Source organism: Rattus rattus, chromosome X, assembly GCF_011064425.1.
Source record: "Rattus rattus isolate New Zealand chromosome X, Rrattus_CSIRO_v1, whole genome shotgun sequence".
In the NCBI taxonomy this organism is placed as follows: Eukaryota; Metazoa; Chordata; class Mammalia; order Rodentia; family Muridae; genus Rattus; species Rattus rattus.
In genome coordinates, this window is record NC_046172.1 from 69,703,293 (window position 1) to 69,730,121 (window position 26,829).

A 26,829-nucleotide genomic window follows, 5' to 3' on the forward strand; every position below is an offset into this window, starting at 1 on the left:
ATAAAGAAAGTCAGGGAATTTTTCTGAGAACCTCCTGTGTCAGAGGCCATACATTAGCAATATCAAGCCTTCTATAGTCCTCCAGTTCCTATTTCCTACATTGCTCTTGGAGTTGATACAATTAAAATTATAACTGCTGTTCTTGTTTCCAAGTTATCAAAATCATATTAAAGTTATTTAATTATTCCCATATTTCCTCAGAAGCTAAAAATTTTATTTAAAATGTACCAGTTTATTTCTGTGTATATTCATATGTGCCTGCCATATGGAAGTCAGAGGACAACTTTTGGAATTTGAGTCCCTGATTTTGTTATATACACCACGGACACTGAATTTAGGTTATGATGAGTTGAGTTTCTTTGTCAGTTAGGAAATTTTGCTAGCCCTTAATTTCTCTTTTTGACATGATGTCCTTATGTAGCTCAGTCTTTACTTAGCTTCTCTATGTATACCAGCCTTGCCTTGAACTTCTGAGCTTCTGCCTCAGATTCTGAAATGCTAAGAATATGGTCCTTCTGCCTTATGTCAGGGAAGAAAAGTCATGTTTAAAAGCATTCTGAATTTTCATCATGATGTATATGTCGTTATATATCTATATTTGTGTATCTGAGGTCAAATGCATTTTATTATGAATACAGAGTAGAATGGGATTTGTTATATGATGCATTTTACTATGTAACCTTTTCAATTATTACAACATAAGTCCTTTTTCCGGTTCAGTGTTTCTTCATTTTGTTTTCTTTGTGGTGCAAAGTCATGTTTGTCTTTTAGATGAAAGACTTTCTAGTATTTTTAAACATCTTTTTTCTTTTTTAGTGCTGGAAATGATTTTAATCATCTTTCTTTTTCTGTTTCCTGTTTGTCTGTACATCTCCTGCCAGTCTTCTGTGCTGACTACTGTGTCTGCCACCTTCGGTTGTTTCATTGCGTATATACTTCTTTGATTTCTTTATTATATCAGTCTACTTAAATAAGGATCTTCTTTCAGTAAATTCACTTGACAATATAGCATATTGTTTGGGGTTAGCAAGGACAGTGATATCATAATAGAATATACTACCACTTGTCCGGTGGCTGTTTTTTTGCCTGGAGAGTATTAGAAATATCATATTAAATTTTCTGTTTTGACCATCTTGGCAGAACTTCATATTTTTCATAAAAAATGGTTTAATCACTGAGTTATTTCAATTCTGTTCTTTTACTAAGAATAAAGTACTATCATTGATGGCTTCTTACCAGATGGTGTGATCCCTTGATACCTCATATAAAATATAATATATATGCACCTATACCAATAATTCAGGACCTTTGACATAAATCAGACTCCTAGCCTGTTACACCAGATGGAGAAAATCCTTCCATTTTCATACTTTGTTCTAATTCCCAAGACATTATTGAGCTTTATCTATATAACTCCTAAAAAGTTCATGAAGTAAAAGTTCAGAATACATTTTTGGAATAAATTAATGTTACTATTACTGACAAATTATTATGCATATATCCAAATATAAAATATGAGTTGACTGTATGATATAGTTTATCATTTTACCAAGAGGAAAAATGAACAATAGGAATAACAATTATTTAAAAAAGAAATATCTGTATTTAGTCAAATGAGAAGCCAGATCTGTGAGAAAATATTTTTTATTGTTTTTTTCAATGCTTATTTCAATCTGACTCAAATAGTTAAGTGAATATCGATAACTGTTATGATGTAAATAAGTTAAAGTTCATTGTCATAGTTCAAACTTGATAGTGTTCTGAAAATTTTTATAAAAGATTTATTTTCAATTTTATGTGTGATGATTTCTATATGAATATGTGCATGTGTCTTGAACAAAGACCAGAAAAGGACTTTGGCTTCTCTGAACTGGAATTGTAAGTTACTGGGAACAGTACTCAGGTCCCCTTCAAGACAGTGTGACTGAAAACCATGAGGTCCTTCCCCTTTGTCTTAAATGAATAAGCTTTTGATGAAAAAATATTAATTCATTTGGAAACTTGTCCTAAAAATTTCAAAATTACATTGGAAAAATAGAAGAATGAAATACGATTTCGATATGATTTTAAAATCATGATGAATGAAATCACCCTTATACATAATGCTTTAATAGTTATGGCTGTTATCATGGGTATAGCTTATAGTAACTCAATACAGATGACCCTCTCCCTTCACAGGAGAGGAGTTTAAAATACTGTACATTGACATTGTCTTGATCTTTGTGCAATATCTTTTCTACCATTTTCAGAGTGAACTATATCTAAGAGGATGTTCTCATGAAATTCTAAGACTATTTGAAGCTCCAAAAATGGGAAATACCATATATGATTAACTTCATGTTGTTTTTCCAAATTCTGACTTAACCTTTGGCCAAGAATCTCAAGGTCTTTTTGTAAGTTGTGTATTCCTTACAATATTGTACCCTTCTTTCAGACACTGGCCTCTCTGTAATAGTAATAGAGTGAAGAGCCTATGAAATGTGTGACAAAGAAAGCTCTGCCATTACCTGTTGTCACCTACGCCTATTAGTACATTCTGAAAAATATTATGAAGCAAAGGATAAGACTGTACATTTGAAGAAAAATGAACTCTGTTGTTCACATCAAGAGAACTTAAGTTTCATGAAGAAATTCAACCATGATTTTTGTATTTCTTATGTAATGCAGTGTATAAAATTTCAACTTGTTCTGGAACAAAATTAGTTGGAGGAAACCTTATATGATCACACTAACTTCTTTTCTTCCTATTTCTTACCCTGCTATTGGATTTTTAATATGTAAAAGAACTAGAGTTCCGACAGATAAAGTTATTTGTACAAAAGATGGAAAAGGAAAAAAATAAAACCACATAAACATATCTATAATACCATGGTATTTTTGTAAGATTGAACATCACAGTTCAAATATTACTATTAGTGCTATTGCTGCTGCTGCTGCTGCTGCTGTTACTACTACTATTACTACTACTACTACTACTACTACTACTACTACTACTATTATTCTGTATTGCATTTGCATTATTCAGTATATGTAAAATTTTCATTCGTGATCTGCATTAAGCCCCATAGCAAAACTATGTGCTCTAGAGCACCAGTTAGTTTACAAACTGGAATAATAATACGTTTATAGATATACAAAACGTTTTTTTTTTAATTTGATATTGGATGAATAACACAGTCCATGTGTTAAAAATTTGACCCTAAAATTTTGCAGTAATGAAAGGTGTCAGAACTCTGAAAATGTGGTGCTATTATGATAAGGAGGATATAATTTCTGCAGGGATTTGGAGAACATGTTAACTTGTTTTACTCCCTTTGTTGTCACTCTAAATACTTTTGCCTTGTGCTACTGCAATGATGGGTTACTTTAACAAGGTCCAAACAATGGCAATAGTCATTAGGACTGAGACTTTAAACCTGACATAAGTCCTTTTTTTTTTTTTTTTTTTTGATGAGTTACGGCTCTTGGATATTTTGTTATACTAATCAGAAGCTGACTGATCCAATGATGAATGTGTGTTTTAAAGCAAATATTACTGACATTTCACCCTTTACTCTTACTTCTATAAGCACACTGATGTTATGTAGGACACATATCCATCTATATGTCTAAAATTCTTTAGAATAAAAATGTGTTTCTACAAATATTGACACTAGTTTGTCTTCACAAAATGCCAGAGAAAACTGTATGAATTCTCATATGTCACATTTTAAGGGTCCATGTTAACCATACTTTAATTGAAAATATATAATCTATACATAAAGAACATTTAAGATATTACAGTTAATGGCTTGACTTGGCAATGCATATTAAAGGCTGTTTTACTTTTAAAAAAATGGTAGGTAATCTATCCTCCTTCCTTTTAAATTTCTTCCTTACCAATGGTTCCTTCTTAATTTGTTGACTTCTGTGACTGCTTCAATTCAAATATACATACCAAAATATTCAATGTTAGCACCTCCATATGAGAAAGAACTTGTATCATTTGGCTTTGGGGACTACAGTTTCTCGGTTAGGACTATAATTTCAAGCTCTATCCATTTACCTGTGGGCTTCAGTTCTTAGCCTGTTGTGAAAACTTTAAACTACAATAATGCCTGGCTTAGAAATACATGCCCACCGCTGCAGTAGTGGCACAGATGTTATGGGAGTAACACTTTGTGCTTGAATAAAAACCCTGCTCCACAGACTAAACTCATTCCTCATCCCATTAACTGGGCTCAAAACCTGTGCCTAGCTAGCTATAGGACCAGAGAAGAACCCACTACTATTATTCTACTAAATTAGCATAGTAATGAAATAACCCATATGTTTATATACATAGATTAATGTCTCTCAAAACTATCATAAGGGAAAACCCATTTTCTCTCAATAAATGGCAATGAATAGAAAGTTTCACAATTTTCTGAAATGTTGAGAATAAAAGACCAACATGCACTCACTTTGACACGGGACATCTGTATTCTACATGGTTTAGGGTTCATTGTGGAAGAGTGGAGAGAAAGACTGTACAAGCCAGAGGCAGTATATATCTGTAGTGAAACTGTATTTGCTGAAAATAACAGGACTGTTGAACTCATGAACTCCATGGTTGGTACTGCTTATATAAGACCTACACATGATCAAACCAGCCAAAATGTATATATGGATATAGAAGAGGCTCAATTAAGTTATAATTCTTGCTAAAGAATGATTAGCAGCTGGCTGCTGTTAGGAAAGGGAAAGTCGGTTTCTTCAACATGCAGATGGAGACCCATGTTCCAGTATATATTCCTACATCCACGTAAACATAGATACCACAAGTATATTTTGTGAGTTTTACAATGAACAGAGGAGAAGAGTGCATAGAATTGTGGTTGGGATGCTTAAGAAGATGGGGATAGAGCTGACAAGATTTAAGTTGAGGGGTTAGGAGTGAATATGATTAAAATACCTTGCATGACATTCTGATATGTTAATAAACATATAAAAAATGGAACCTGTAGAGTTGCAAAACAAAGTATTAGAGGGTATAGGAAAAGAAATGGAAGGAAGGTAATGTGGATTTGAATTTATCAGTACACATTATATGCATATATGAACTATGCAAAGTATTTTGTGATTGAGATTCGTATTTTCTGAAATTGACTCATATGTTAATACTCTAGCTTATAGTACAAATAATTGCATTAAATTCTGGATGCTCTTCCACTTACTAATATAAAAGAGATAGTTAGCTAATGTTTCTTTGTTTTATATTTTTAAAATCTGTGTCATATGATGACTTAGTTACTTTACTTCTATTGGGGAACTGGCTACACATTGAAGACACTATCATATATCATTTTGAGATGAATATATTTTGATGATTCACTGAAAATATTCTATGCAATTTTGAGTAATTAGTGGATTAAATTGTATATTTGACTCACAATTTAATAAGCAAAATTATTTTTCTTTTTCTTGCTTTCTTTTCTTTTTCTTTCTTTCTTTATTTTTTGCAGCTGCATTAGTGTTTCCTTATTGAAGTTCAAGCTTAGGCTCTTTGCCAACCATGATACAGCAGGAAGGTGGAGCCCTGAGCCTAGTTTTAGGCAAGCATTTATAGAGTCAGGAAATGGGTATGTAGCCTGGTATACATTTGACTGGGGAGGGGGCATTATGTCCTTTAAATTAATTGGCTTATGCTGGGATCCAAACCATAAAGTTAACTTTTCTTTTCCTCCTGATTAGTGTTTGTTAGGACGGGTAGTTGCCAGGGGTGGGCTTGTAACCTGGGGGTGCAGATTTGTTGGGGAATAAACTGGAAACTGGCGCTAGATGCAGGTCTTGGGAGGTAACCTGGAAACTGGTACTAGGTACTGGCCAGTTAGTTTACTTGAGTTCAACGTTAGGTCAGGTTCTCTTAAGATGGAGTCTGAACCGAAGAGATTTGGTACCTCATTTCCCCGTTTCTCTGGTGACTAGAAAGGCCTATCATGGGGCTTCCTGAAGACATATTTTAGAGGGAGTTAGGGTTGTCATTGCTCAGTCCTTGTGGTCCCCTGTGGGTTGGGTAGGGGCCCCATCAGAGGGAGACAGGAGGGAGTCCTGAGGTCCAGTTTTTCTCCTGTTGGTAAGGGTCCTATTCTACTGCAAATGGGTCTGCAATCCCATGACCTGTAGGGATACAGGAGGGAACCTATTTTATAGAGATCATGAAGTTTAGGCCAAATATGTTTATAAGCCCATTGGACAGCTTTGAGATTTGCTAGCAATTGGTGATCTTAGAATTCAGTGATGATCTCGGCCTGTATGTTACAAATAATGGGGGTGGGTTATTTATTTTTTTCTTTTCTTTTATTGGTTATTTTTTATTTACATTTCAAATGTAATCCCCTTTCCTGGTTTCCCCTCCAGAAACCCTCTGTCCCATCTCCCCTTCCCTTTTCTGTCAGGGTGCTCCCCTACCCACTCCCTCCCTCCTGGCTCCCCACCCTGGCATTCCCCTACACTGGTCCATCAAGCCTTCATAGGACCAAGGACTCTCCTCCTATAGATGCCCAACAAGGCCATCCTCTGCTACCTATGCAGTTGGAGCCATTGGTTGCTCCATGTGTATTCTTTGGTTGGTGGTTTAGTCCCTGGGAGCTCTGGGGTGTGTGGATGGTTGATATTGTTGTTCTTCCTTTGAGGTTGCAAACCCCTTCAGCTCCTTCAGTCCTTTCGCTAACTCCTCCATTGGGGACCCTGTTCTGAGTCTAATGTTTGGCTGTGAGCATCTGCCTCTGTATTTGTCAGGCTCTGACAGAGCCTCTCAGGAGACAGCTATATGAGGCTCCTGTCAGCATGTAATATTGTCTAGGTTTGGTGACTGTATATGGGATGGATTTCCATGTCGTACAGTCTCTGGATAGCCTTTCTATCAGTCTCTCACCCACACTAAATCCCCAACCCCATCTTTGTATTTCAAGATAGGGTTTCTCTGTAGCCCTGGCTATCCTTGAACTTATTCAAACCACGCTGGCCTTGAACTCAGAGATAGACATGTCTCTGCTTGGGTACTGGGAGTAAAGGCATGGGTCAGCACTGCATACTTTTTTAATCACAACATCTATTGGAAAACATAACAAACCCAAGTATGTTGACTTTTTTTAACTGGCTCTAATTAGACTACATACTGTAGTTGGTAGTAAAGGTAAAATGAATTCCAGTTCATTATAACTTAATCAATACTGTTATACTTGCAGTGGAAAAGCTGTTTATCTTTAAGTGGCCCATGGACAAAAGAGAAAATAGGATGACATCTTCTTTTCTTTCCTTTTCTTTTTATTTTTTTAGATTAGAAGGATTTATTTGAAAGCAGTCCATGACCTTTGGTTCTTTACAGATGAAGTGGTTTTGTCTGCTCCAGCTTCAAGCCTGAACTTTCAGTGTCTTGATTTAGGGCCATGTTTCTGAGGCAGCCTTTGGCCCTGCTCACTCACTTTCTTGCTCACACAGTGTCTCTTCAGCATCCTAAAGGCAGGGTCAGCTCATGCTTGCGGCTTTCAGTCTGTGGGTTGTTGCCTAGGCCACAGGACTTCTTACTGCTTCTCAGTGGTCATTGTGTAAGGGCTCCTGGAGCTTGTATCCCTTGATGTGAGGTTCTTTTCAGTGGTTGCTAGGCTGCATCTTCAGAATCTGCTCACTCTGTAAGCCCAGCACTTGGAGGTAGAGGCTGGAGGATTAACAGTTCAAGATCAACCTTAGCAATGTATCCCATTGGTGGCCAGCCTGGGCTACATGACACTTCTTTGACTAGTGGTTCAGTCTCTGGGAGCCCCAAGGGTCCAGGTTAGTTTACTTTGTTTGTCTTCCTGTGGAGATCCTAACCACTTGCTGTCCTGTTCAGCAAACTCCGCTACAAGACTGCCTGTGCTCCATCTAATGTTTGATTGTGGGTCTTTGCACCTGTTTCCTCTAGCTGCTGTATGGGGCCTCTCAAATGACAGTCATACTAGGGTACTAGGCAACAACATCTTCTTTTCAATCAGACAATTGCAGAGACTCTCAGTTCCATTTAGTTCTGTTACTTACAGCATTGAAATTGGTTATTTCTCCAATATTTAGAATATTTTTCAACTCCTTCCTTTTGTTCTCTAGGGAGGGTGATAGCAACCTTTTTTAGCTTCTTTATGCTTCCCACTATGGGGGAAAAACACTTCAGAAAATCTTTAGTCTTTCTATATTTTGTTCCACTCACAAAGATTTTTATGTTGAAGGACAGAAAAACACCCTAGACAGTCTCCTGAAATATTGGTCTGTTTTCTCCTGGAAACTAGGATGCCAAACATATTGTAAATCATTTGAGTCTCAAAAGTATTCTAATCTGAGCCTTCTATCCTCAGGACATTTAAATTTTGATTTATTCCAGAGAAGAGTTAACACAGTTCTTTTATTATTTTCTCTACCATGCCTTCTGTTTTTGATTGAGAATGTCTTTACTGAGGGTTAGAATTGGGGACGGCAACATAGGAACCATGAAAGTGTAGTAAATGGCACTAAATAATCTTTTGACAAAACAGAAAGTAAGGGAGAGATGAGAAAGAGGATACTCTAACCTATCATTTTCAAAGATAAGTAGATTTGAGTTGATTGCCAATTCTGGATAGCTGTCACTTTTCAATCCAGAGAGTTCTTAATCTTTTTTTATTGACAACCCATTATATAGAGGTCAGTGAGACATAATAAGCATTGATCCATCTTTTAATAAAATTGTGATATTTAAGATAATATTTCTTTTGACCTTTTCTATTTCCTTTTGAAAAATTTTGACAATCCATTCATTTGGAAACTCCACATTTTCAATAAAATTGAGCTTTCTGGTGATGATTTTGTTTGGAAAATATCCGCTAAATAAAGACCTTTGATAAATGATGTAGCATAACCGTGAAATCTTTCTCAATCATAGAAAATGTGCATTCAAATAATGGCTATTATTTGAAGCCTTTGTAATTGTAAATATCAATACAATATTGATTTTCTGTGAATTAATTTTTGTTTTATTTTGCATTTTATACATATATAATGATTTTATATTGAAATGTTGGAATAAAATTTTTTAAAAGCCTGTAATAACTAACACTGCACTCTCAGATCACAGGGTAAGAAGTGTTTTACTAAACTGCTAACTGCCAAAATAATACATAGCTATTAAAGTTTCAGGAAGAAAGCCAATTCATTTTAGTCACGATATCAGCTAAAACTGAAGTATTATATAAAAGCTAAACAATGCCAAATGGATTTGGCTGAGATCAAAAGTCAAACCTATTTCTTTTCTTTCATCTTCAGTGTTCCATTTCCTAGGAGTATGACCTTAGTCAAACATCTATTAAAGTTAGCTTTTGATCTCAACCCCCTTTTGTTTTTTTTTTAAAGTCTATCTTTAAATTTTTCTTCTAGAGACAATCATTCTATTGTGTTTTAATGTTCCAGTAGTGTGTGAGTAAATAGGATTCTCTGATATATGTGATAGAAGACTGGTTAAATGGGACAATCATTTTTGTGTCAGAGACAAGAATCAAAGGAAGCATTCTTCAGATGCTATTAACTGGGGGGTGATTCCCTGCAGGTCAGTAGAAACATGTTAACTGGTCATTCTGCTGGCTCTTTAGGTCTTTGAAGAAAATGCCTTGTAATTTGATAACATGTAGCTGCCCATTTGTAATGTAATTTTCTTTCCACCAATTAGAGCCACTCTGTGGTTTGTGAGGGATAAATCGTTCTTTAAGCTTGTCTATTAAAATGCTGAAAATTTTGTTTAAAAACATGTTTAATACATTTTGGAACAATAATATATTTTTTCTTGTGCCATTGAATAAATAGGGCATAAAGCAGTTGCCATGTTTGATTAAAAATACTAGAAAGATGACAACAAACAATAATTAGTTGAATTTAAAAATAAATTGCACGTGTGTGTTTGTAAGTACATTTTATCTACTGTATGTCTACATGCTGAATAAAAAGAACTTTATCACCTTTTGGAGCACTTTATTTTATAGAATAGTAATTTATTATCATTCCAACAATTATATACCCCTGAAAAAGTATTCTAGATCTTCCTCAAAGCACAAAAAGGAGTAACAATTAGTAAGTATTCAATAATAGTTGTCACAACCTTTGTTTTCTGTGAGTTAAAGCATAAATACAATCATAATAAAAGTCAGAAGAGTAATAGATATTCATATGTCTGAGTAGAGTACTCTAGAAAATTGAAAGACTGAAACATTGTTTCAAGTTGTTAGAATAAAGCAACATTTCAAGTTAAGATCTAAAGTGTTCAAGTTAAGATCTAAAGTGATGCTTTAAATATTGGTTAGGTTAAAATTACATCTCAGAGATAAAAGTGACAAATCCACAGAAATAGAAAGATGAGTCCTCGCTCATGTGGGCAAAAGGGTTCATTCTATCTAGAGTACTGAATATGAGATAGAAATGAGCAGGAATTCTGCATTAAATGGTCATAGGCAGATTTCATGAGGTTATCAACACCACGTTTTAATTTAGAAACTCATTGCACAGACTACAAGGAAGAGCTAGATAACTTTGAGGAATGTTGAAACATTTCTTTGTGAGAAGGCTATAGAATAGCCTATACTGAAGAAAAATTTGAGACTAAAAGATAATTCAGAAAGTTTTTTTTTCCAATAGTTTGGTTGAGATATAATGTAGCTATTTTAGAATAAAATGTCTCTGACTTAGTCAGTATGTTCTATTTCACACTAGTGTTAGATGATTGTGAAGTAACGGTACTTCCAATCAGCTTTGGAAAGATAATATTGCAGGGTAGTTATTGTTAGCCACAACTGAAACTAATAATCAAAATGGATCTTGTATGTACCTTTGTTATTTTATGTGCCTTGTTAAAGTTTCTATATATTGGCATCAATTGCTATAAATCAGACAGAATGGTTGAAATATTTTTAAAAATATATTAGCATTATCTGTGATAAATAACAATTGTTTTAGAAATGTAAAGTATGATTATGCATTAAAATCTCAATAACTGGTTAAGAGTAATGTTAATTTGACAGAGCTATATATTTTTTTATTACTGGCGTCTTCAACAGTAGGAATGAAGCTATAACTCACTTTGAAATTATACATTTGGCTTTGGACAGCCCATTATTCATGCCAACTGTTTGAAAATGTTACTATAATCTTCCTGGAAGCATATCCTTTAAAGAACATCAAAGATCCAACACAAAATGACAAAAGGCACAAATCAAATGATAGAAAAGAACCTAACAAAACAGTTTAGTTAATTGTAATTCTTTGCACCAACATTTGAGCCATGTATGTAAATTTATTGATGTGAAATAGTTATAGAAATCTGCAATCTACAAAAGAATGAATTCCTTATCTCAACATCAAAATGGCATAGTATTTCTTACATTGTATTAGGCCATTTCATCCTAATCTATGTCCCATATATGTATTGTTTGTTGATTCTTGCTGTGGAAGTTTTGAGGTCATATGTATTATCACCAAAATGTTTATAATTCTGACTGGAAAATGGGGTTAAGAAAGAGATACATTTCTTTATGGCCTTTCTTTCACTTGATCGCTTTGAGTTACTGTTTCCCCTAGCCACCTGAAGCTATTGGTTGCAAGAAGAAAAACTGTTTTGTATCTCTTTCTGAATTTATTGTTAATAAGACTGACAGAATTGTGGGGAGCCAAAGAATGTGCCACATTATAAATCACCTAGTCATTAACTAACTGTAAATAGTGTCCTTATTGCATGTGCATGTGTGAGTATGAGTTTATAGTTCTTTGGTCTATTATTTGGTCTAATCATAGTCTTTACACCTATTTTTCTATTATTCTCAAGAATAAATCCATGTCATTAGCTATTTTTGAGCAACAAGGGAAAAGGTCAGTAATTTTTGCACCTAGTCATTGTACTAGGGCACCACGAATTACTGGATGCCTGTAGTTCAAACACATAATATTGTTGCCTTAGTTGATGGGAATATTTCTAGAGATTTTAGTAAAAATGTCACTGTGGTTTCATATTTTTAGAGGCAATGATTCAGTGCTCTGACCTACATCTATTATAAAATAATACTGCTCTGATAATAGTGGTAACTCTAGTTAAAGAATTGCCAGGTGCCGGGGTGGTTTGGTACCTGGTGGTTCAGGGAGAACCTCCCACTTTACAAAGGTGAAGGGGAGGGGTGGTTTAGGAGGGCTGGGAGCAGAGGAGTACCTCTGATTGAGATATAAAGTGAATAAATAAATTAATTAATGGAAAAATTTAAGAAAAGGAATGCTAATATGATATGGACTTCTTGGTCATCATAACAAAAATCAAGCAATTTCTTTTCTGGTCACAGAAACTTAGTGTAAAGTTTTAATACAAGAATAGCAATATTAGTTTGTTATGTTTAGCTGTTAAAGTAAGAGAATGAGTTTCGAAGATCTTCACAGATTCTAATTCATGTGACAAAATAAAATAGGCTTTAAAACTGCTCTTATGTCCATGAAAGACAAAGAAAAACCTGATTAATATTTTTATGACATCTGTTTACTTTTCTATATTATTCATATGCATTTGATTATGTGGCTGTTTCAGGTATCTTCCTGTACATTACTATATTATTTTATGTGAATATAGTTGATTAATCTGTATTTATACTTTATGTATGTAATGTGCATGACACAAAGTTACATTCTCCTAAACCTCTTTTTATATCTTTAGTTAGAATATAAATATTTAGAATACAAAGTGTTACTGTGTTTAATGAAAGCAAAATATCAAAGTATTTTTTTTTCTGGCATTAAAACATTTTTAGAACAGACATCATGAGGAGTGAAGAACTGACTACATGTTTGGTTCTCTGGTACTTATTTGATATGTCCAAGGGGTTCCTAAAAGCCACAGGAGGAAGCTTTTCTAGAATGTGGTGCATTAATGATTTTTCATAGTTTCCTAGTAGCAGTTGGATACCCTTTGACAAACACAAAGCACATTTGAACTATCTTTAGCTGCTTTATGTTTAAAACTGTACTTCAGTTATAGACAACAGCCATATTTGGAATTTGAGGGTAAATTCCCACTCATTCTATTTCTAGAAGGAAATAAATAGGCACTTTCCCTCCCATATTTGCTTTCTAAATAAACATTTATTTTATTTTAATTTTTGTTGATAGTTAATCTTTATATTTAACAAGAGAAGAACTGGTTTTCTAAAAATTATGTAGATTGATGTGTATTTAGCAAGATGAGTGGTGTGTAGATAATGAAATTTCCCAGAATTTGCCTCTGATTTTTAATGATAATATAACACATTTTATATTAATAGTATGCCTGAAATAAGAATTCTTAAATTATACCTTTAACATCTTGCTCCCTGAAATGTATATGCCAAAATACAGGTAAATAATTAATATGCTTCTATGTTGAGAACAGTCTCTGGGTGAAATGTGCACGCCTGCTTAATTGGAATTTATCTAGGTCTTCTCTTTTCTCCCCATTTCCCCTGCTATGGCTAGTTTATTTGCCCTCTTTCACTTGTCCCTAGAAATCATAATTGCCACAGACAAATACTTGATTATGCAAATGTAGTCATTATTAGAATTAATGATTGTTATTGTTTTTAACCTAAAAAGTCAATGAATGAATCAGTCAAGTATTTTTGCTTTCAGCTTTCTTCTAATAATGCTATCTTTTCCCAGCAAGTTTAGCCTTATACAATGTGTTTTAGGGGCACACAACTCACTGATTTGTTGTTATAATCCAGTAGACTTTCAGTATATATTAACTTTAATTTAAATATTAAATATAAAACTTAAATACTCTTAAGCAATTTTCAAAAAGCCAAGAATTGTACTTAGTATCAAAAGCTAATGATATATATATAATATATATGATATAATGTATATATATATACATGTGTGTGTGTGTGTGTGTGTGTGTGTGTGTGTGTGTGTGTGTGTGTAGAGGTGGGGGGATAACGACTTTAAGTCCCACAAGTAAGTATGTTAACAGGTGTGCTTGTCCCTTTGGAGCAATACTAGAAAGACTATTTGGAGAGCTGTGCAGGCGTGTGCAGTTATTGTTTTGGGCTTCTCAACATTACAGACTGTTTTTCAGTTTTCCTAAGCTAATTCTTAGAACCAGTTATTCACATTCTAATGTCGTAAGTTGGAAGATCTTTGTCATATCCACTCTCTATATAATGTGAATTCTCACTTAAACTTGCAATCAGGTATACTCGAACTAGAACTTCCAGTACAAAAGTCATAAGCCTATGGAAGATTGAAACTGTAAGGTTTTCAGGAATTATCTCTAAATGACTTGTAATGCCATAGAAGAATGTTCAAATGAATTACCTTGTAAAATATATAACATAATAGAAAGTATTCTATCTATTGTTCATAAGTTAATATTGTTGAATTTTTCTTACAATGTCCTTTGGTGTTATGAGCAAAATAGTAGATATATTTTTTTGTGATTAAGTATAGAAATCTGGAACATTTCTAAGATGATATCAGACTTTACAAGTGTAAATGATTATAACTCAAAGAAACATTTAAATGCAAGAAACAAAAGTACCCAAAAAGTTGAATTTGCATCCAAGTAAGAAGCCTAAATTTAGTACAACAATTTTCAAATTATGATTCTTCTAGTGTTATTATATTTAGAGCAGTTCTATTCTATGTTTAAGATGATGAACATTATATTTAAAACACTTTGAAGATCTGCAGTAAGTATCAGAGAAACCAGAAATAGCAGCTAGCAGTAGTTGTGCTGTGGGACTTGAGAGGCTGAGACAGGAAGATTGCTATGAGTTCATAAGGAATTTAGCCTAGACTACAGGATGACACAGTGTGTCAAAAGCCCCACAAAAAGTAAAGAAACCAAAGCAGTGTCTTAATTGGCATTTCCCTCCCTGACTCCATTCTGAATTTAAAAATCACTGTCTTATTTTATTTTATATCTTCCAAGCTTTCCCTTTTTAAAGTGAAGTTAAATGTTAACAAGCACTAGTTGCATCCACTCTTAGTATCTAGCATACCTGGATGGATACCCAAACTGAAATAATAGTTCCTCTTTAACATCCCAGAATTAAGGATCTGTGCCTCACTTTCCTAATTTGACCAATGTCAATTGTGAAGTTATTATACATATAGAGTAAAAAAGTTGAACCCATTTCAAGAAATATTTGTTTCCGTAATGCATACACAGCTTTCTCTTATGTAATTAATCTGGGCTAGTTTGACCTTTGGATACCTTTATTTTCTTTCCAACCCTCCCCTCTTTTTGAAAAAGGGGATAATACATTTTGTGTTGTAGAATAAGTATTTGATATAATGCAGCTTTTAAATGTTGGTGAAAATAGGCTCGATATGTTGCTCCTTATAATTGTTTAGGAGCAGATAAAATAGTATTTGAGAAGATTGTTAGACTTTCAGATTGTTTAATGCCTATTACTTTGTTTAGACAAATGTGTAGAAGATAAATGCATCATTGCTTAGCAACTGGGAATTTTGTTAGGCATGTAAAGCCATGGTAATTTGTCCAAAATTGCAGCCAGCCTTCTAAGCAGTGTTTTGGTTGCACTCTCCAATGCTTTGCCAATGGTTCCTAATTGTAATTTCCCTCTCTGGCTCCATTCTCACATTAAAATTCACTGTCTTATTGTACGTCTTCCAATCTTTCACTTTGAAAGGGCAAGTTAAATATTAACATTGACTAATTGTATCCACTCTTAATATCTATCTTCAACTGAACTAAGTCTGTAATAAAAATTTGTGTGTGTGTGTGTGTGTGTGTGAGAGAGAGAGAGAGACAGAGAGAGAGAGAGACAGAGACAGACAGAGATAGAGAGACAGAGACAGAGAGGGGGGGATATCTAGTATCTACACCATTTCATGGCTAAACCTAAGATCTATTTGATATTTAGAGAACAAGTAGTTTGTCAAACTTTCCCTCATCATTTAAAAAATATGAATTTTTTTTTGGTGGCCGTGATTCAAGGATTTATTAAAATGATTCACATCACATTTCTACCACAAGAAAAAGTATATACAGTCAAAGGCAATGCTGCATCAGACCACTGATATCTTGATGAAATCTAAATTACATATGTGGTATTCAGCCATTCATCGGAATATGATCATCTAGATAAGCCTGGAAACATATCTCTTTTATTATTTAAAATATACGTAAATATTTATTACTTTGAAAAAATTATTTAATCTTTTTTTACAGTCCAGTCTTCATCACCCTCCCAGTCTGCCCCTGAAGAATCCTCATCCTATACTTCCTCACTCCCCACCTCCATCTCCAAGAGGATGTCTCCACCCCCACTCCTCCCCCTCTGCAGACCTCCCCACTCCCTGGGGCCTCAAGTCTCTGGAGGGTTAGATGCATCTTTTCTCACTGAGGCCAGAACAGGGAGTCCTTTTTTTAATATATATTTTTTAATCTTTATTAACTTGAGTATTTCTTATTTACATTTCGATTGTTATTCCCCTTCCCGGTTTCCAGGCCAACATCCCTCTAACCACCCCCTCCCCTTCTGTATGGGTGTTCCTTTCCACATCCTCCCTCCATTACCACTCCCCCCAACAATCCTGTTCACTGGGGGTTCAGTCTTAGCAGGACCCAGGGCTTCCCCTTCCACTGGTGCTCTTACTAGGATATTCATTGCTACCTATGAGGTCAGAGTCAGGGTCAGTCCATGTATAGTCTTTAGGTAGTGGCTTAGTCCCTGGAAACTCTGGTTGGTTGGCATTGTTGTACATATGGGGTCTCAAGCCCCTTCAAGCTCTCCTATAAGTCTTAATGTGTGTATTAACCACACTTCAGAGCATTATTTTTAATATTTACTGGATGGTGAACAGAAGAATCACTGTAATGTTGATCTATAATCCCTTACCAATGCCTTCTTTCTATTGTCTTTCTTGGCCATTTTATTTAGTTACTTGTTTGTACTTATTTTAACCATTCTTTGACAATTTCATACACAAGTACTATATTTCCATTGTTTTCATGCTTACCTTTCCCCGTAGTAATTCATTTTTTGTACCTCTACTGTGAATTTAATTGACTCTTTTACTTTAATAAGCACTATTATATTAAGTATCAATCTATCTATCTTTATATATATATATATATATTCTTTAGTTTTTTAAATTATTTTATTTACTTACATACAAAATGTTGTCTGTTCTTCTGATCCTCCCCTCCCAGAGTTCTTCACCCCAACCCCCATTCCCTTTGCTTCTGAAAGGGTGCTCTATCCCAAGCATCCCCCTTGCCTGGGACATCCAGTCTCTGCAGGATTAGGCACATCCTCTCCCACTCACGCCAGACAAGGCAGTCCTCTGTTATGCATGTGCCTGGGGCCTCAGACCAGCCCATGTATGCTATTTAGTTGGTGATTTAGTCTCTGGGAGCTTCCAGGTGTCCGGATTGATTGATATTGTTGGTCTTCTTATGGGGATGCCATCCTCTTCAGCTTCTTCAGTCCTTCCCTTAAATTTACTTAGGGATCCTTGACCTCAGTCTAATGGTTGGCTGTCCCAGACAGCTGGTGGTAGAGCCTCTTAGAGGACAGTCATGCTAGGCTCCTTTCTGCAAGCAAAGCATAGCATCAGTAGTAGAGTCAAGGTTTGCTGCCTGCCCATGGGATGGATCCCATGTTTGGTCAGCCATTCCTTTAGTCTCTACTATATTTTTATCTCTGTATTAGTTTTAGACCAGAACAATTTGGGGTCAAATTTATATGTATAGATACATATGTGTAGGCTTTGTCATTTGTGATTATATAACCTGCCATAGGGACCTTAATAGAAAAGTCATATTGTTCCTTTTTGTAGATTGCCATCTAATTTTGAGGCTTTGTGAATTTTTCTGTGTTCACACTTGCATGTCAAGTATTGTCACTGGTGTAGGTCTTTTTAAGGCAACCATATTAAGATTTTATTGGTGCAATTTTCCCTGTTCTACAAAAATATACAATTTTCTATCAAAGGACTAGATCTGGCTCTTATTCTATCTCCTCCTGTATGATACTCCCGGGACATTAGGAGTCCAGATTGTATTTTAAGTATATAAGTTGGTTTGGGCAACTCATAGTCAATTGTATTTTTGACTGTTTATTTACATTTACATTTTTACCAGTTTTGGATTTCTGTAATGGCTTCTAATTTCTGATTCCTACAAATTTTCATTTCCTGTCCTCTGATGTTTTAAGGTACAAGAGGTGTTTTTTTTTTGTCTTTTTTTTGTTTTGCACAGAGTTCAAAGAATCACATTTTGTAAATATGAACCTGAATAATATATCTACCTAAAAAATTTACATCTTCATAAGTGGCTTATAGTCTATTTCAAAGAGTTTTAGTACATCATACTTGACCCAAAGCAGCTTTAATTGCAAATAACAAATAAGTCATTGCATAGTACTTGAAAGGTAGATTGAAACCGTGTAATGATATGAAATGTTTTTCATTTGGGAGATATATTATTAGCAGAAAAGTTTTCAAACTAATATGAAGTGATGGTCACAGTTAAACAACTAGGAAACTAAAATTTCCGTACTTCTTTTCAAATCATATTGAGAACTGATACTCATTACTGTTTTTTAGTAATTTTTGCACTTAAAATTTTTAAAATTATTTTTCATAACATATTTTGATTGTTATTTCTTTACCCAACTCCTCTCAGTTCACTCCCACTTCCCTAACCACCCAAACTCAAGCTTTCTCTCTCATGATGAAACATAAATACATTTTCTCCTTCTTAATTTTGTTACAAGTTATAGATAACCTTATATCAAACTTACCGTTTAATGACTATAATTATGTTTGGAAATCTAATATTCGTTTTAATTAATTAATTAATTAATTAATTTTACACTCCAGATTATATTCCTCTCCAGGTCCACCCTCTAAACTTCCTGGGGCCTCCAGTCTCCTGAGGGCTAGGTGCATCTCCTCTGATTGAACCCAGACCAAGGAGACCTCTGCTGTATTTGTGTTGGAGGCCTCATCTCAGTTGGGGTATGCTGACTGGTTGGTGATCCAGTGTCTGAGAGATCTCAGAGGTCCAGATTAATTGAGACTGCCGGTCCTCCTACAGGGTCGCCCTCCTCCTCAGATTCTACCAGCATTTCCCTAATACAACCAGAGGGGTCAGCAGCTTCTGTTCATTGGTTAGGTACACATATCTGCATCTAACTCTTTCAGCTGCTTGTTGGGTCCTTTGGAGAGCAGTCATGGTAGGTCCATTTTTGTGAACACCCCATAGCTCCAGTAATGTTGTCAGGTCTTGGGCCCTCCCCTTTTACTGGAACCCACTTTGGGCCTATCACTGGACCTTCTTTTCTCAGGCGCTTCTCCATTCCTTCTCTACATTTCATTCAGATAAGAAGAATTGTGGACCAGAGCTTTGGCTGTGGGAATGCAACCCCATCCCTCACTTGATGCACTATCTTTCTGCTGGAGGTGGATTCAATAAGTTTCCTATCCCCATTGTAGGGCCTTTCATCTAGGGTCCCCACTTTGAGTTCTGAGAGTCTCTTACTCCCCAGGTCTCTAGTACATTCTACAGGGTCTTCCCAACCTCCTTCCTCCCAAAGTTACCTGTTCCCATTCTTTCTGCAGGCCCTCAGGGCTTCAGTCCTTTTCCCCCAACCAATGCCAGATCATGTTTCCCTCTCCCCCAACCCACATCCCCTTTCCCTCCTCTGTCCCTCCTTCCCTCCCGCTTTGTGGTTACCTTCTTCTCCTTCCCAAGTAGAACTGAGGTGTCCTCACTTGGGCCCTTCAGCTTGTTCACCTTTTTTAGTTCTGTGGAGTGTATCTTGGGTATTCTGTACTTTTTTTTGGCTAATATCCCCTTATTAGTGAGATCATACCATATATGTCCTTTTGAGTCTGTGTTACTGCACTCAGGATGACATTTTCTAGTTCCATCCATTTGCCTACAAAACTCAGGATGTCCTCATTCTTAATAGTTGGGTGTAAGTGAACCACATTTTCTGTACTCATTCTTCTGTCATGGGACATCTGGGTTGTTTCCAGCTTCTGGCTATCACAAATAAGGCCACTATGAACATAGAAGAAAATGTGCCCCTGGGGCAAAGTGAGGCATCTTTGGGGTATATTCCCAAGAGTGGTATTTTTGGATATTTAGATAGGTCTATTTCCAATTTTCTTAGGAACTTCCAAGTACCAGTTTGCAATCCCACAAGCAATGGAGGAGTGTTCCTCTTTATCCACATCCTTGCTAACATGTGTTTTCACCTGAAGTTTTGATCTTAACCATGCTGGCTGGTATAAGCTGGAATCCCAGAGCCATTTGATTTGCATTTCTCTCATCACTAAGGACTTTGAACATTTCTTTATGTGGTTCTCAGTCATTGGAGATGACTGTTGTGAATTCTCAGTTTAGTTCTATATCCCATTTTTTTTTTTTGATTGGGTAGTTTGGTTTTTTTGGTGGTAAGATTCTTGAGTTCTTTATATATTTTTTGATATTAGCCCCTCTATCAGATGTAGGGTTGGTGAAGATTTTTTTCCCAATCTGTAGAATTCCAATGTGTCTTACAGAAGCTTTCTAGTTTCATGAGGTCCCATTTATCAATTCTTGATCTTAGAGCCTGAACCATTGGAGTTCTGTTTAGAAAATTTCCCCTTGTGGGGTTGGGGATTTAGCTCAGTGGCGCTTGCCTAGGAAGCGCAAGGCCCTGTGTTCAGTCCCCAGCTCAAAAAAAAGAACCAAAAAAAAAAATTTCCCCTTGTGCCAATGAGTTCAAGGCTCTTTCCCACTTTCTCTTCTATTAGATTCAGTATATCTGGTTTCATGTCGAGGTCCTTGATACACTTGGACTTGAGTTTTGTGCAAGGTGACAAATATGGGTTTATCTTAATTTTTCTACATGCAGACATCCAATTAGACCAGCACCATTTAGTGAAGATGCTTTCTTTTTTCCATTGTATATTTTTGGCTTCTTTGTCAAAGGTCAAGTGTGCACAAGTGTGTGGTTTTATTTCTGGGTCTTCGTTTCTATTCCATTTATCAAACTACTGTCTGTCTCTGTACCAATACCATGCAGTTTTTATCACTATTGCTCTGTAACAGAGCTTGAGGTCAGGGATGGTGATTCCCTCAGCTGTTCTTTTATTGTTAAGAATTGTTTTCGCTATACAATGAGGCAGTAATACCCTCTTCAATAACATGCATTTGAAAAGGTGGGTATCCACAAGCAGAAATGGGAAAATGATATGTTCCCCAAATGAATTAAAAACTTAAAATATATGATGCAAAACCACCCAACTTCCTGTACAAAATATAGAGAAAAAATGTTTTGGCACGTGCCTTAAAATGATTCCTTAAGGGCTGGAGAGATGGCTCAACAGTTAAGAGCACTGACTGCTCTTCCTAGAGGTTCTGAGTTCAAATACCAGCAGCAACATCGTGGCTCACAACCATCTGTAACGAGATCTGATGTCCTCTTCTGGTGTGTATGAAGACAGCTACAGTGTACTCACTCACATATATTAAATAAATAAATCTTAAAAAAAGTGATTCCTTGAAAATGACACAAAATGGACATGTGACTATATCATAGTGGAAAGCTGCTGAACAGCAAAGAAAATAGTTGTAACAAAAAAAAACAACTTATGAAAGGAAAAAAATATTCCTAGACCACATATCCAAGAAAAAAGCTAATATTTCAACACATATACAGCAGATGTAAAGCCCAATAACACCATGAACAATGTCATAAACATTAAGTATATACTAGTTGATACATGTAGGAAAATCAGAATCAGGATTACGGATAGATATTTCATTTTCCTTATAATTACACTACTCATGATAGCCAATAATATAACTTACATTTCTATAAGCAGATGTGTACATAAAGAAATTATTCATTATCAATAGTATATACAGTGGAATATATCTCAACTTAAAAATAATTTTGTTATTATTACTTCTGACATATGTGAACATCAAGATTGTTATTCTAAGAGAATAAACTAGACATAGAAAAATATTAAATAGAACATGTTACATAATGAATACAAAATACTCAGAGTTATAGATGCAGAGTGAATTTGCATGTAGGCTTGACAGTGCAGGAACCGGGGACCCACTAGTTAAAGAGTATAACATTGTTTGGATAATCAGGGTTTTGCATGCTTAAGATTTTGCTGAAATATTTTTATACAATATATTTTGATCACAGTTTTTCTTTGATTATCTCTTCCTGAATTCTCCACAGTGATTCAAGCCCATTCATTCTCTCTTTCTTTAGAAAACAAACAGCAAATCAAAAACCAAACAAATGAATAAAAATTTTTTAAAAATTCATGGAAACCACAGAGGGACATACAAATGAACAGAAGCAAATTCCATTAAAACAGAAAATCAGAAAATATAACATACAGAAAAAAGAGTGGTAAGACAAAAATGTTCAGATGAAGCATTCTGAGAGGAAAACCTTCCAAAAATACCATTGTGTATATTTTGCGTTGCTCATCTATTGCTGAGGGTGGAGCTGCCCTCAAGAGTGGCATGTATGCCCTGTGAGACCACATTGGAGAAAACTAATCTCTCTTTTGCAAGAGGTTTTAAGTGGAGATAGCTTTTTGGTTAAAGAATGGGAGTCCTGTTCAATGACCCCAGTGCTGGGACCCTTTCTGACTTATCTGGAATTTGTGCATGCTGCCCTTGTCTCTCTGAGTCCACATGTGCCTCGGTCCTGCTGTGTCTAAAAGGCCTTGTTTCCTTCCTGTCTTACATCCCCACCTTGTTCTTACAATACTTCTCTCCCCTCTTCAACAGAATTTCCCAAACCCTGACAGGAGGGATTTGATGGACACATCTTATTTAAAACTAAGCATTCCAACATTGGAAGAGTAGGTCTTATTTTGACTATTCTTATCATAGCCTCTGCCCCAAAAATTACATGGCAGGAATCTTCACAAAGGAGATTTATGACACATATTTTAGTAACAGTTTCATTTATATGATTTTATCTACAAAGACAAATTGTATATACTATAGAAGTACAGCTTTTTATATGATAGTCGTTCTTTAATGAAACATGAAAGGAATAAATAGCAAATTAAATATTTAAAAAACGTAATTACAAAAGATACGGGGATAGACTGTTGTATATGTCACATGCTATCACGTAGTCAGTAGTTAGAGTAACCAGTCTTTCTGTTTGCTCTGCTGTCCCTGAGACATGGGGATAGAGTGGGTTATTCAGATGTCCCAATAATGGCTGATTATCCCAGAAACTAATTCTCTACACTTTGACAATTAGTAAGTCTCTTACATTCATTGTCATCCACTACATAAAGAAGTTTTTTGAATGAGTAATGAGAGCTACACTCATCTATGATTTAGTGATATATACTTAGAACCACTTGAATACTATATCTGTTTAGTAAAATAATAGTAGTCATTTATCCCCCTAAGATCTCTAAGCTTCCTTACCAGGGATTCCTGGTTATATTCACATCACCAGACATGACTTTTTTCTTTGGAGGAGTGCCATAAATTTATTCAGACATCATTTTTTATCATCATTACAGTTATGTCACCTTTGTGTTTGTGGCTATATTCTTGCCAGACTGATTGATATTGTAGCCCCCAGGGTTCACAATTGGGTAAGAATGTTGATTACTGTTTCCCTCATCCAGCTACATTGTAACTTCTGGCATTATGGAAGCTTGCCAAAAGGGATGAATCTTCTAGACCAGAAAAAGCTTGATTTAACTCCCTATGTCTCAAATATGTAGTGCTTTGAGCCATAGGGTCTTACTCTCAACTTTTGTTAGGCAAACAAGAACTATGACTGCAGCCAGTATTTTTAGGAGTTTGTAAGTTTTCCAGACTAGCAGATCAATGGGACATATAACATTTCTGGCACTGAGCTTTTTACTAGAAGAGACACAAAGTTTGTATGAGCTAGAAGTAAAGCATTAGTGGGGTAAAACACTATTTTGTTGATATGACTGTTACATTTATGGACTCACAGAAGCTGTGGTTGCCTACAGGAGACCTGCACAAAATCAAGTCAGTTAGCATTCCAGCATAGATATGGGAATGTCTCATGTGCTCACATTCCTAGCTGAGGAATTATTGATTATTAATGTGTGCCATATGTAGAAGTCTGTTTTCTTTAGAGGTGTGCCCTCAGACTATGCTTCAGGAGATGCCCCTAAACCTATTCATAATACACCCATGATACCTCACTAATATGGCTGCCTTAACTAGACCTGAGCAATAAGAAAACCAATAGATGAGTTATCATGGAACATACATGCAACATGGAAGAGGCAAATCTCATGAATCTGCCTGTAAATAAAGAGCTACCGACGACTAAGAACAATTGAGAGATGGATAGCACTAATTTAAACTTAGATGATTTTGAAATAAAGTTGGAAGGAAAATTTTGGAGAGAGAATCTGAGAGGAGTCAGAAGGAGCTAAAAGGATTGAATAAAATTATTAGTGATGAACTTAAAACGTTATACTTGTTAAAATTACAATAACTAAATATTAGTCTGATAATGAAACAGGCACATAAGAGTAGAAGTTGTAGTAGTAAATGCTCAAATATAAGTAAGTGTGTGTTTCCTTGACAACATGGGTATGTCTTCCATTCTAACTCTATTTCAGTCACTTAGATATAAATATTTTGTTATTTTGTGTCTTAATATATAATTTTTATTTTAAAATTAGATATTATTATATTATTTTGTCCCTTCCCTTTCCTCCCTCTAACTCCTTCCATGTAATCTATTGTTTAAATCCATTTTAAATCTATTGTTTCTGTTAGAAATGGTTACTGTTGGATATATGTGTAAATGTATCAATTTAGAGGTATAGCAAATTGATTCCATTCAGTTATGTATGTGCATATAATTTCAATGTTTACCATTTAGTTTGGATATTCAATTAAGGATTCTCATCCATAATGATGACTAAACCACCAGTCTAGAGGTTGGAAATTAAGGAATTTACCCCTTGCATGATAACATTTGTTATTGCTATTGTTCAGGTCTTGTTATGACAGCCATGTTCTTGAGATATCATGAGTGTGTACCATCCTTGTTATTTGTTAGAAGACAAAGTCACATCTGATCTTCTGACTTTATATCCCTTATAATTCTACATCGTTTTCCACTATGTACCTTGAGCATTAGATACGGATGTTACACTGTAGACCTATCCAGTGAGTCTGGGTTCTAGGTCTAAGACCGGCTGTTCTCTACATATTGACCAGTTGTGTTCCTCTAGAAGGGTCTCTCTTCTGTGCACAAAAGCATACTTGATGAAGGATTAGTGTCTCCCAGAGTTATATGGGTGGAAGGATAAAAATTTAAAATGCAGTTAGGACATATGATGGTTTACTAAAGTGGTAGAAAGGTCTCCTCTAAGATTCAAGATATCAGTATCCGTGGAAACATTAGATTCCAGTAGCAGGTATGATTTTCATCCTGTTGAGTAGGCTTTAATTCTAATTTGTGTTGTTTACTGAACAGGTATAGCTAACAATATTATGCTTATAGGAATATCTTGCCAAGCAGATCATTATTGGGCTTCACAAACGGGCAGGATCTCTTGGCAGCAGTATAGTCAGTGTCTTTTGATATTGTTGGTGTTGTCAAAGCTAATCCTCAAGGAGGCGACTTTCAAGATAGGTACAACTCAAATTCTCTGGGTTCTATGTCTGAAATGAATAGCATTTTCAACAATAAGAGCTTCAATCTCTAGGATCTAAAAAACAGCAATAACAAAAGCCTATACTGATTCTGGAGTCCCTTGAACTCCCCTAACAAAAAACTTAAAATGGATTTTGTCATGCCTAGCAGCAGGGCTTTTGTTAGTATTATAATAGTGTGTGTGTGGATTACCATGTGTGTGTGTGTGTGTGTGTGTGTGTGTGTGTGTGTGAAGTATAGTGTGTAATGTTATATAAAAATAATATGATTCTTTATGACTTTTTCAATCATCCTTAGTATTTTATTTTTCTTTCTTCTGTTCTTCTCCTTCTTTATGGTACACTCCTCAACTAATGCCTCAACCCCATTTTTATTTCCAATTCTGCTATCATATTGCTTGGATTGTGCCACTGCCCTCTTTTCATCTCTAGTGCTGTCCATCCAATAGTCCCTTTTAAATTTAAATTTATTTATTCATCTCCCCATCCCTCAACCCCTTTCTCCTCTGAGAGGGTGGGACACACACTGCATATCCATTCATCCTGGCACATTAAGGCTCTGCCAGATTAGGTGCATCCTCTCCCACTGAGGCCAGAGTAGGCAGCCACGGAGACTGAGTTGCATGTCTGCTACATATGCCCTGGGGCCTCATTCCAGCCCATGAATTTTCTTTGGTTTGTGCCTCAGTCTCTGAGAGTTCTTAGGTGTCCAGGTTAGTTGACTCTGTTGTTCTTCCTGTGTGGCTCCCTTCCCCTTCAGGGCCTTTCATCCTTCCCTCAACTCCTCCACAAGTGTTCCTGACCTCTTGTCCAATATTCGGATGTGGGTATCTGCATTTGTTTTAGTCTGCTGCTGTGTAGAGCCTCTGAGAGGACAGTTATGCAAGCATAACAGAGTATAATTAATAATATCAGGAATTGATATTTGGCTACGGGATGGATTTCTGCATTGGGCTGGTTATTGGTTGGCCTTTCCTTTAGTCTCTGCCCCATCCCTACATTTCCTTTAGGGTCCAAAGTTTTGTGGGTGGGTTGGTGTCCTTATCTCTCCCCTTTGGATCCTTCCTGGCTACAGGGGTGACCTCTTCAGGTTCTATGTCCCCACTGTTAGGTATATTGGCAATGGT

General features: G+C 35.6%; 1 protein-coding gene across 1 annotated transcript in view; it reads left to right on the forward strand.

Annotated features, from left to right (window-relative positions):
- The window catches only part of Dach2 (dachshund family transcription factor 2), a 487,343-nt gene that overhangs the window by 298,691 nt on the left and 161,823 nt on the right, over positions 1 to 26,829 (forward strand).